The sequence below is a fragment of the Ursus maritimus genome, unplaced genomic scaffold, assembly GCF_017311325.1.
Source record: "Ursus maritimus isolate PB19 unplaced genomic scaffold, ASM1731132v1 scaffold_11, whole genome shotgun sequence".
NCBI lineage: Eukaryota > Metazoa > Chordata > Mammalia > Carnivora > Ursidae > Ursus > Ursus maritimus.
The window spans coordinates 54,606,336-54,619,005 of NW_024423453.1; positions in this window are offsets into that span (position 1 = coordinate 54,606,336).

Below are 12,670 nucleotides of genomic sequence, written 5' to 3' on the forward strand. Positions count from 1 at the left end.
ATATATGGTCACAAATTCACCTTATCCAGAGCAAATATCGATAAATCTAGAAGAAAATTAAAAGTTCCTTTACCCTTGAGGATACTCTAAACAAAAAGTGAAGTTGAATATATAAACCACTATAACCTTTAATCAGTTTGAATGAGCCTCACTAAATTCTGTAGCTGAAAAAGTTATAAAGAAGCATTTTTAAAAAATATTAAACATTTTTGTAGTAGTCCCATTTGTTCCTTATTGAAGCACTTCCAACATCAAGGAACTTATTTCTTTATAATAAAATATTATCAATGTTGAGTTCAACACCCAAAGAACAAATAATCCAATGAAGAAATGAACAGAACACATGAACAGACACTTCTCCAAATAAGACATGCAAATGGCCAACAGACACATGGAAAAGTACTTAACATCACTCGGCATCAGGGAAGTACAAAACAAAACCACAGTGAGCTACTACCTCACACCAGTCAGAATGGCTAGAATTAACAAGTCAGGAAACAATAGATGTTGGTGAGGATGTTGACCTACACTGTTGGTGAGAATACAAACTGGTGCAGCCACTCTGCACGGTATGGAGGTTCCTTAAAAAGTTGAAAATAGAGCTACCCTATGACCCAGCAATTATGCTACTGGGTATTTACCCCAAAGATACAAAAGGGCACCTGTGATCCGAAAGGGCACCTGCATCCCAATGTTTACAGCAGCAATGTCCACAATAGCCAAACTATGGACAGAGCCCAGATGTCCATCAACAGATGAATGGATAAAGAAGATGTGGTGAATATATACAATGCAATATTACTCAGTCATCAAAAAATGAAACCTTGCCATTTGCAATGACATGGTTTGAACTAGAGGGTGTTATGCTAAGCAAAATAAGTCAGAGTAAGACAATATAATATGATCTCACTGATATGTGGAATTTAAGAAACAAGGCAGAGGATCATAGGGGAAGGGAGGAAAAAATGAAAGAAGACAAAACCAGAGGGAGAAAAACCATAAGAGACTCTTAATCATAGGAAACAAACTGAGGGTTGCGGGAGGGGAGAGGGGTGGAAAGATGGGGTAATTGAGTGATCACACTGGGGAGGCACTTGATGCAATGAGCACTGGGTGTTATATGCAACTGATGAATCACTGAACTCTACCCCTGAAACTAATAATACATTATATGTTAATTAAAATAATAATAATATCACGGAAAAATACACATTTCCCTCAGGGTACCATGTTTGTGTCACCCTGTAGGTATTTTCATAATTATTTAATTCTGAGTATTTCTAAAATTTCCATTATGATTTCTTCTTTGATTCATGAAGAATTTAGAAAATATGCTTTTTAACTTCCAAATGTGTATGTGAATATGTGTCTATGTTTTTATTGAGATTTGTATTATTAATTTTTAACTTAATTCCATTTGTGGCCAGAGAATTTAATTTATATGATACTATTTCTTTGAAATTTTTGAAATGCTTGATTCATGGCCTTACGCATGGATGATTTTTATAAATGTTACATATGTGCTTGAAAAGAGTGTATGTTCTCTAACTGTTGAATGCAGAGTGGAGATCATTATGTTTTTGCCTAAAATAAATATTATCAGTTCAACAGTTAGAAATGGATTCCTACCTCCTTGTTACCTATCTTATGCTGGCTCAACTCAGAACAATTATGTCCTTTCCTTCAACTAGCCAAATCTACGAGATCAAATAACAGGTACCCTTTCCTTTATGACATCTCCCTTAACATTGAAAACTCTAATTTCTCCTCTTGGTCTACTTTCCTCTAAATTAAATCATTCACTATTCTTTATTAATTCCTGAAATGGTTTAAAGACTTCTCTTCATATCAGTGGATTTCTTCAGAATGCACCCCAGTTTGTCTGTTTTCTGTTAAATGTAATCAAGAATTGTATGGACTCCTATGGCACTGTATTAGGGTTCTCCAGAGGAAAAAAAATAGTAAGTAAGTAGGTTCCTATATAAAGACCTAAATGTGAGACCTGAAACCATAAAAATCCTAGAAGAGAACAAAGGCAATAATCTCTTTGACATTGGCCATTGCAACTTCTTTCTAGATATGTCTCCTGAGGCAAGAGAAACAAAAGCAAAAATAAACTATTTGGACTTCATCAAAATAAAAGGCTTTTACACAGTGAAGTAAACAATCAATAAAACTAAAAGGCAACCTACAGAATAGGAGAACATGTTTGCAAATGACGTATCTGATAAAGGGTTAGTATCTAAAATATATAAAGAATTTATAAAACTCAACACCTAAAAAACAAATAATCCAATTTAAAAATAGGCAGAAGATATGAACAGACATTTTTCCAAAGAAGACATACAATGGCCAACAGACACATGTAAAGATATTTAACATCGCTCATCATCAGGAAAATATAAATAGAAACTACAATAAGATATCACCTCACATGTGACAGAATGGCTAAAATTAACACAAGAAGCAACAGGTGTTGTCAAGAATGTGGAGAAAAGGGAACCCTCTTATACTGTTGGTGGGAATACAAACTAGTGCAGCCACTCTGGAAAACAGTATGGAGGTTCCTCAAAAAATTAAAAACAGAACTACCCTCTGATCCAGCAATTACACTACTATGTATTTACCCAAGGAATACAAAAATATCAATTCAAAGGAATCCATGCATCCAATGTTTATAGCAGCATTATCTACAATAGCCAAATTACAGGAATAGCCCAAGTGTCTATTGACTAATGGATGAATAAAGAAGAGGTGGGATGTGTGTGTGTGTGTGTGTGTGTGTGTGTGTGTGTGTGTAAAATGAAATATTACTCAGCCATAAAAAAGAATGAAATCTTGCTATTTGCAATGAGATGGATGGAGCTAAAAAGTATTATGCTAAGCAAAATAAGTCAGTCAGAGAAAGACAAAAATACTGTATGATTTCATTTACACGTAGAAATTCAGAAACACAACAAATGAGCAAAGGGAAAAAAAAGAGAGAGGCAAACCAAGAAACAGATTCTTTTTTTTTAAGATTTATTTTATTTTAGAAAGAGAGAGAGCATGTGTGAGGTGGGAGAGGGGTAGAAGGAGAGGGAGAGAACCTCAAGCAGACTTTGTGTTGAGTGTGGAGCCTGACTTGCAGCTTGATCCCAGGATCACAAACTGAGCTGAAATCAAGAGTTGGATGCTTAACTGACTGAGCCCCCCAAGCCCCCCAAGAAACAGATTCTTAACTATGGAGAACAAAATGATGATTACCAGAGAACACGTGGGTGAGGTGTTAGTTAAAATACATGATGGAGTTTATGGAGTGCACTTGCTGTGGTGAGTACTGGGTGTTGTATGGAAGGGTTGAATCATTGTATTGTACATTTGAAACTAATATTATTACACTGTATGTTAACTAACTGGAATTTAAATAAAAATTAAAGTAAAACAGACACATATGTTGATGGAACAGAATAGAGAGCCCCACAATAAACCCACACATAATGTTAATTAATTTGTGACAAAGGAGCCAAGAGTATACAATAGTGAAAGGACAGTCTCTTTAATAACTAATGTTGGGAAAACTGGACAGTCACATGCAAAAGAATGAAACTGGACCACCACCTTACACCATGCACAAAAATTAAGTCAAAATGAATTAAACACTTGACTGTAAAACCTGAAACTATAAAACTCCTAGAAGAAAATACAGGTAGTAAGCTCCTTGATATTGGTCTTGGCAATGACTTTGGGATTTAGCAAAAAAGGCCAGGGAAATGAAAGCAAAAATACACAAGTGAGACAACATGAAACTAAAATGCTTCTGCACAGCACAGAAAACCATAAACAAAATGAAAAGACAACCTAAAAAGGAGATAAAACAGGTGCCCAGGCTTTGGCATTGAGTATGAGTGCGGAGAAGGGTGAGCTGGCAAAGCATTAGGGAGACTATCAGTGAAAGGCAAAAGGACCCCATGGAAAGTGTTAGAAAAACCTTAAACACCTTTTTAAGGACACCAGTAAGGGCTTAAAGGAAAGTGATGAAAAATGGTATTGGAACCCAGAAGGAAGATTACACTTCTTATGTGGTGACATGAAGTTTAGAAAAACGATTTCCCATAATAATGTAGAAAATACAAAATATACTAATGAACTTGATAATGTGGTTAATATTTCCAGGCAAAATGTGTAGGGTATTATCAGGTTTTGTTTTTATTTTTATTTTCCAATCTATAATGAAACAGGAGTGGAGAGATAAATGAAAAAATGACTAGGTTTTTTAATGGAATTATGGGAAAATACAAAGGATCCGAACCATCTTTTCAGCCAGCAAAAAGTTCTTGAGTTAAAAAATGGCTTTGAGCAAAGATCAAATTTGGGGTGGGGTTGTAAAATTCTTACTAAGAACTCAGAAAGATCTAAGGTAGCACTTTGTAGGCCATTTCAAACTGACAAAGGTTTGTTTAGGGTCTTAAAGGAATGCCAGGTCTACTCCATTAAACAACTGAGCTTTAAAAAAATCCTAAGGGTACTATGCCACAGTATACTCACAGAAAATCCAATACAGAGGACTTAACTCAAAAGAACTGTCAATATACTTTTTGTCTAAATTCATGGATGATAAATTGATATCCATATTTCTCTGATATCCGTAATTTTTTAATCCCATAATGTTTTACAGGAATTAGATTATACTGAAAGAGAGAGAAAGAGTACAAAATAAAAAAAACACTCTTGGATCCCTGGGTTTCTTTGGGTTGTTTTTTTTTTTTTTTTTTTTTTTTTTAAATAAAAAAAACCCTCTTGGATTTCTGTGGTTTTTTTGGGTTTTTTTTTTTTTTTTTTTTTTTTTCTAGCAGGTAATAGGCTGAGTAACTCAATTGCAAATACAAGTCATTCATTACAAAGAAAGGATGACTAAGAGAGTAAAGTCAAAATTCCAATAGGCACAAATGGGAGCCACAGAAAACAGCTCTCTGTAAGGAAGATTGAGCTCTAACCAAGGAATGGAGAACTTGTCCCTGACTTGATTTCACAATTGCTGTGGACCAATATCTGTTTTCTACCTCCTATTTTTCTAAGTTTTGAAAAGTACATAGTGTTTATCCTATTTCTTTTTTTTTTTAATAATTTTTATTTTGTTATATTAGTCACCATACAGTACATCCCCAGTTTTTGATGCAATGTTCCATCCTTCTGCTGTATGTTTGGTGTGAGCAGATAACATGCCTCTTTAGTTTATGTCTTCAGATTTAAAACAAGAAGAGTATTCAAAGAGCTATCCTAAGATAATATATATGAGGAGACTTATACAAACCTAGATGTGATGTAAATGATATTTTGGAACTCAAGCCTGAGCCTGATGGAGTGAAAGATAAAATTCTTGTGTGCTGCTGGGAGGAAGACTGTATTTTACGTGTGGTAGGAACGTGAACTGTGATGGCCATCCAGCAGACTACAGATTTATTTTCCAAGGATGGGTGGAACAATATTATCCATCTAATATACTCTTCTAGAAACCTGTCATTCTGTTAGGTGTATAACTGAGGAGGTGTATAACTCCCTTCTTGAATCTGGGCAGGATTACAACTCATTTGTAACCCACAGGATGTGGCAGAAATGTGTGACTTTTGAGGCTAGGTCAGTAGAAAGTCTGACTACCCTTAGAGAGACTAGACAACATGAAGAGGTACAGATAGTCTGGTCAACAAACCCAGTTAAGGTCACAGTCAACACCAAGTCATCCACAGAACATGTGTGTGAAGGAGCCTGCACATTACTTCAGAACCAGTCACTCTAGTATTCAAGGTTTCCCAACTGGAGATCTAGAAATCATGGAACATTTCCATGTGCCCTGTCTGAATTTTTGATCCATAGAGTCTATGTATTTAATAAAATGGAATTTTATGCCACTGTTGTTTGGTTTTTAAAGTCAGCAACATTAGCTGGAACAGTATGTTAACTTTCCATTAGAAATAAGTGTAATTGCCATAGAATAGAATACTAAACAGAAACAAGTGAACCAAACAATATTTCAAATAAATACATAGTTACTACACTAAAAGGGGTAAAAAGAACTAACTCATGTAACATAACCTGCCCAAAGTCAAAACAGAAGTGAAAAGAAGTACTGACCTCTAGTTAGTAGGTATCTTTTTCACAGTGTGGGTTAACATTTCTTAAACTACTTTGTATTTCTATAAGATTAATCAAATGATTAGTATATTGGATGACAGAGGCAATTTCTCACTGTTAGAGAAAGAAGTTAAAAATACAGGAAAGGTGGAAACAAATATCAATCATGAAGTGTTACATTGGAATTAAAAGTATCAGAGTGGACTCATTTTTTAATATGTGAATGAAAGATGGATAAAAAGATGATAGATAAAAGCTTTATATGTAAAATATTGGTTTATATATATATACATTTGTGTGTTTTGTAAAGAGAGAGGAGGAGGAGGAGGAGGAGGAGGAGGAGGAGGAGGAGGAGGAGGAGAAGAAGAAGAAGAAGAAGAAGAAGAAGAAGAAGAAGAAGAAGAAGAAGAAGAAGAAGAAGAAGAAGAAGAAGAAGAAGAAGAAGAAAGAGGAGGAGGAGGAGGGGGAGGGGAAGAAGGGGAGGGCAAAGAAGGGGAAGAGGACGAGAAGAAAAGGAAGGTGGAGGAGGGAAGAGGGGGAAGATGATAGATGATAGATGATGATAGATAGATGATGATAGATGATAGATAGATGATAGATAGATAGATAGATGATAGATGATAGATAGATAGATAGATAGATAGATAGATAGATAGATGATAGATAGATAGATAAATGATTTCCTGAGCCTGTCAGCTAAGAAGACCTAAAAGCAATGAAACCCTAGTAGTCATAGATATAGATCTTGGCTCCTAAATACCATTTTCCACTCAAAATAAACAAGTGTCTTTGGAGACGTGACTGATTATAAGTCTAAGCAGTGCAAGGGCAAGATAATTCTCAAACATTTTGAGAATTAAAGTAAAGGTGCTCTCAAAAAATGATGGAACATTGTCCCAAATATACAGAAATCAGCTTCAAGGGGCTCCTACTGGCCAAATAAGAGACAATTAAGGCATTCAAGTAAATAAAATGTGAGTAAAATAATCCATGAGTCCGTATTGATATAAATAAATGACAAAATTTATAAAAAAGGAAGGGCAGGGGAGATCTTTCTATGTGGAATTCCAACTAATAAACGTAGAAAGAATTATGGAGTTAGAAAATGAGTTTGGCCACATAGTAATTATTTCAGGGAAGAATCATCAATGAAGGCTAAACCTAAAGGATAAATGTTTGTATGAGGAATAAGCTATTTACACAGTTTTAGACTCATGTCTGCACAAATTACTTACTGATTACAATAGGAACAATAATAACTTGGCAGTGAAGAAATCTGGCAAAAACTACCAAGTGACCAAATTTAACATCACAAGTAATGGGACAAACTGAAACTATGCACCTCCTGACATGCAGGGTGTAGGAAACAGTCACAAGATCTTGTATTCCTGATAAAAAATGTTTAACTTTGGTATAATCATGAAAAGCCCTCAGACAAACATATGCCAAAAAGTATTTAGAAAACAAATTGTGGGCGCCTGGGTGGCACAGCGGTTAAGCGTCTGCCTTCGGCTCAGGGCGTGATCCCGGCGTTCTGGGATCAAGCCCCACATCAGGCTCCTCCGCTATGAGCCTGCTTCTTCCTCTCCCACTCCCCCTGCTTGTGTTCCCTCTCTCGCTGGCTGTCTCTATCTCTGTCGAATAAATAAATAAAATCTTTAAAAAAAAAAAAAAAGAAAACAAATTGACCTGCATCTTCAAAATGTCAAGGTCATAAAACACAAAGAAAATCTTAAGAGTTTTTTCAGGTTAGAGGAGACTAAAAAGACATTACAATTGAAAGCAATGTATATTTGACTAAATCCCGAGTCAAAAACAAAAACAGCTAATAATGACCTTAATCAGATAATTGGCAACATTTTAATATAAGCTGCAGATTAAATAATAGCATTGTATAATATTAAATTTCCTGATTTAGATACCTGTACTATGGTTCTGAAGAAAAATTTTCTTTGTCCTTAGGTAATATTGAGCAAAATATTTAAGGATATAGTACATACTTAATGCCTGTAATTTGCCCTCAAATGACTCCACTTTTTACTCCCAATTTATTTACACTCTATTTGTGCAAATGACACGTTTGTATGTGTATGGAGGGATACAAAATAGAGAGAGAAATGGAGAGAACAAAGAGAGATCATGAGAGAGAAAATGAAGAAAGAATGAGAGTGAGCAAGAGCAAGCAGATGAAAAGCAAACAGGAGAGAATGTTAACAAATTGTCTAGCTGAGCAAGGGTTATTGGGATTTCTTTGTACTGTCCTTACCATTTTTCTGTAAGTTTGAAATTATAAAATAAAAATAAAATTATCCCTCAGTAAAAAAAAAGATGTCAGTGACAACCTGAAATTTTCAGGTCAGACCAAACATATTGCAAGCTTGAAAGAACAGACTCTTGTATATATGCTTAATTATTATAGGACAATTACCTTTACTCTCATGTCTAAACTGTGATAATCATAAGCTTATATGTTCTCAAAAATTTTGTTTTACCGTAGAATTCCATAGTCACCTAAAGACTAAGCAATCAAGTTTAAAACTAAGGTATACAATAAAAGATATGCCTGTTTCTAAAAAAATTCTACATAACTCCTTCTGTACTAAAAGAAACTTGTCCATATTATAAATGTAATCATGTTAACAAAACATTATTTATGCTCACTGATATACTACAAGAGTGTAAATTCTAATTCACAAAGCACATGTCATTATACAGTTTTTCATTTTCTCTGATAATTTAAGTGCCAGCAGTTAATTTTATGTATTCAATTATCTAAGTTCCTTTGAAATACAATATTGACAGTGAAGTGTTGAAAATTGCTAATTAAACACTGCTTCATTCAGAAATAAAAGATTTTGAGAACTATAGAGTATAAATTTTACAACATACTTCTGGTAAGACAATCAAACTAATTGGTATAGTCTTATTAAAGATGAATATTGGGATAATTTACTACAGATACAAAGAACATAGGCAGAAATGCTGACAAAATATAATGAGAAATTAATATTATGACATGAAATTTATATTAGGCAGATAGCATACTTCATGTTTTATTTAATGATGATGACTTTCACTAGGATTTTAAAATAGTTATAAACATTTTATGGATATTGTACAAAATAACTTTTGAAACTTAAAATACTTTTAATAATAAAATTTGTAATTCTTATTTCTCCATAGGTTAAATCTCCTATTTATTTTCAAAAATTTTCTTGTTGATGTTTAATCTACCACACAGGAAAAACCTATCGACATATAGCTAAGTCTTGAGAATGAGCAGGTACCTGCAAACTGAAAAGAGAGAAATGTCCTTTCAGGGATATACATCTGGCATAGTTAGAGAATGACTCGATGTACACAAGACATAAAGTGGGAGGAGGGAGGGAAAATTGACTACAAACAAAGCTGCAGTGATGGGTTAGTGTTAGTTTCTAAATGACCTCATAAAATCAAGATAAGAAATTTAGATTTTTATCTTACAGGCAAGAAAAACATTAACCAATTTAAAAATTGATTTTTTTTGTAGGAAAAATATCTTTAAAAAGAAAACCCTGGCAGTCATATGAAAATGAGGGGTATGTATTAGTCATAAAAAGGAATTTAGTAATAAGATCAATTAGGAGATTTTTTAATTGAAGTATAGTTGACACACAATGTTACATTAGTTTCAGGTGTACAAAAATGATTTGACAACCATTTACATTATGCTATGTTCAGGACAAGTGTAGCTAGCATATAGTCTGTTGCCATGGAGGAGACTGTTTCAACAGATCAAGCAAGTGATATCAAGGTCATAAACTACATGACAATAATAAAGGGGGAAGAATCTTTAGTTTTGGGTGATTTTTCGGATGTTTTGTACATCACACTGATTTCTGGCTTTGGAGACCAGGTAAATAGCAGAACTAACAATGTGTCTGAAATGTGTAGTTTGTAGTGTGTGGGGGTGATATTGGTCACTAAATATCATAGATAATTAGGAATACACCCATCTTCATACCTCCTCCGGCAGAAGCCAAAGCAAGCAAAATTACACTAGCTCAGCAAACTATGTAATCTATATGGACAAGGCCAAATAGACAACATGCTTCATTTCTGACCTAGTTTTGAGAGTTCTGCACATGCATTGCTACACAAAATGCCAGATAAAATGTTATGCGGTCAGTGGGGCTACTACATGCAGAGATATACAACAAGCTGCTCCCAGAATACAGGGGCAGAGTTACTTTCTGAAAAATAGCACAATCAGCATGCCTGGATTTGTTCATTCTGCTAACAAATATATATTTAGTCTCCACTACATATCAAGCAATATTCCAAAAACTATATAAAGCAGTAAAGAAAACAGAGAGAGAGGAAAAAAAAAAAAACCTGACTGCATATAGTTGACAGTCTAATGGATAACCGTATTTATTTATAGAATTAACTTACTCTAAGAAATGATTTGTGTATATAGTGGTGATAAGAACTTGAGAAAGATACAAATCTAAGTTGTAAGTAAGGAACATATACAAGAAAAGATACACTTAATGTGGTTTAAACAAAATAACATCAATTTGATTGTAATGCAACCTGTCTGGAATGGTATGAGTATATTTTTAGTAAACATGTATGTTTCTTATGTTAAAAGGAAGCTGGAGACTGAGAATTTGTAGCTGTGCCGTGCACTAATGTGTGCAGAAAAGTGTGCAACGATCTAAAGCATCCACAGTCACTGTGTAGGCAGAAACATCCCAAATTTCACTTCAAGTTTAATAAAATATTCTTCAAGACCATCTAACTCACTCCATTCTAATTATTGCTCCAAAGCATGTTTTTAACATGATTGTCTGACCAGAAGTTCTCAGCAAGAGGATGTACACTATAAGGATGACTGCTAATTGATATTTATATATCAATCCATTGACATTCTGACTCATAATTCCATCTTCAGTGAATTTAATTAGGTTGTGTTAATTTTGCCAGAGTAGCTAATCTGTAGTCAGTTTTTTTAGATCTTTGAAAAAGTCTAGATCCAAGCAAGATATTGTACCATAACAAGCTAAGTTTTGGAATAACAGGGTATCTATTTTGTTAAAGCTCCTATTCAATGCCCACCATTGTGCTTGTAGTATATCATCAGTTACATCTTGACAGAAATATCCAGCCAACCTCCTGACACCTCTTTACTACCTATGCCTTATAATTGTGGCAGAATACTGTAAAACATTAGTCTAGTGTATTTCCCTAGTCAGTTCCTACACCCCATGGCCTCTTCCCCAACTCAGAAGTGAGGATATTCATTTGCTTCAGGAGAGGGAAGGCAGAAGAATGCAGAAATCAAATCTGATTCTTAACTTTCATATATAACACATATAACCAAGTATTTGGGAAAAAATGCATGTCCTACACCATCATGTAGGATCTCAGGACCTTGATGAGACTGAGATTTCCTGAGCATAAGGAAGGTGAATATAAAAGGAAGGCTTGAAATGCTAGCAGATCCCGGAAAGTTGAGTTATACCCTTGTATCAAGACTGGGAATGTGGGTGAAAATGAAGATAGGAGAAGCAGCTTTAAGAATACAAGAGTAGAGGGGTGCCTGGGTGGCACAGCGGTTAAGCGTCTGCCTTCAGCTCAGGGCGTGATCCCAGCGATCTGGGATCGAGCCCCACATCAGGCTCTTCTGCTATGAGCCTGCTTCTTCCTCTCCCACTCCCCCTGCTTGTGTTCCCTCTCTCGCTGGCTGTCTCTATGTCTGTCGAATAAATAAATAAAATCTTAAAAAAAAAAAAAAAGAATACAAGAGTAGAGGTCATTTGTCCCATGATAAAGCCTACTGACCCAGTAAGATCCAAGCCTTTCCCTCAATCATCATGGTATAAGGAAAAAACATATATATTTTTTTGTATCCATACTGTGCCAAAAATGTCTCAGAGAATTCCCCACACTAAGCAATTGAGACCAATGCAGTAAAGGCCCAGCTTGTATTTAGAAATAATAAAGAGTTTTAGTGTCTCACCTGTTTGGGCCAACAACCTAAGACAAGGATGAACCAAGCATAACCAAGTACAAGGATGAACCAGCAGAAGCTGGTGTCAATGGTTGATAACTCCAAGAAGAACATCCAAACATCCATCCCAACATCTTTGCCCTTAGAAAGCCTTTCCTGACTTCCAAAATTTAGGCACAAGTCTCTGGATAAGACAAGATAAACCTCAAGTACACAGATATATTTTTATTAAGTTTTTAATTTTAATTCCAGTATAGTTAACATACACTGTTATATTAGTTTCAGGTGTACAATATAGTGATTCAACTAATCTATACATCATTACTCAGTGCTCATCTCAGTAAATGTACTCTTCATCCCCTTCACCTATTTCACCTATTTGCCCACTCACCTCCCCTCTGGTATGCTTTCTTTTAAACAAGTATCCTCAGTTAAAGCTATTTTTTTTTTAAACAAGAACATCTTTTTTATTTGAAGCGTACTTCAGAATACATGGTTCTAAAAGACCTATATAAAATATTCCATCCAAGAAAAAGAGAATACACATTTTCTTCCGATGCACAC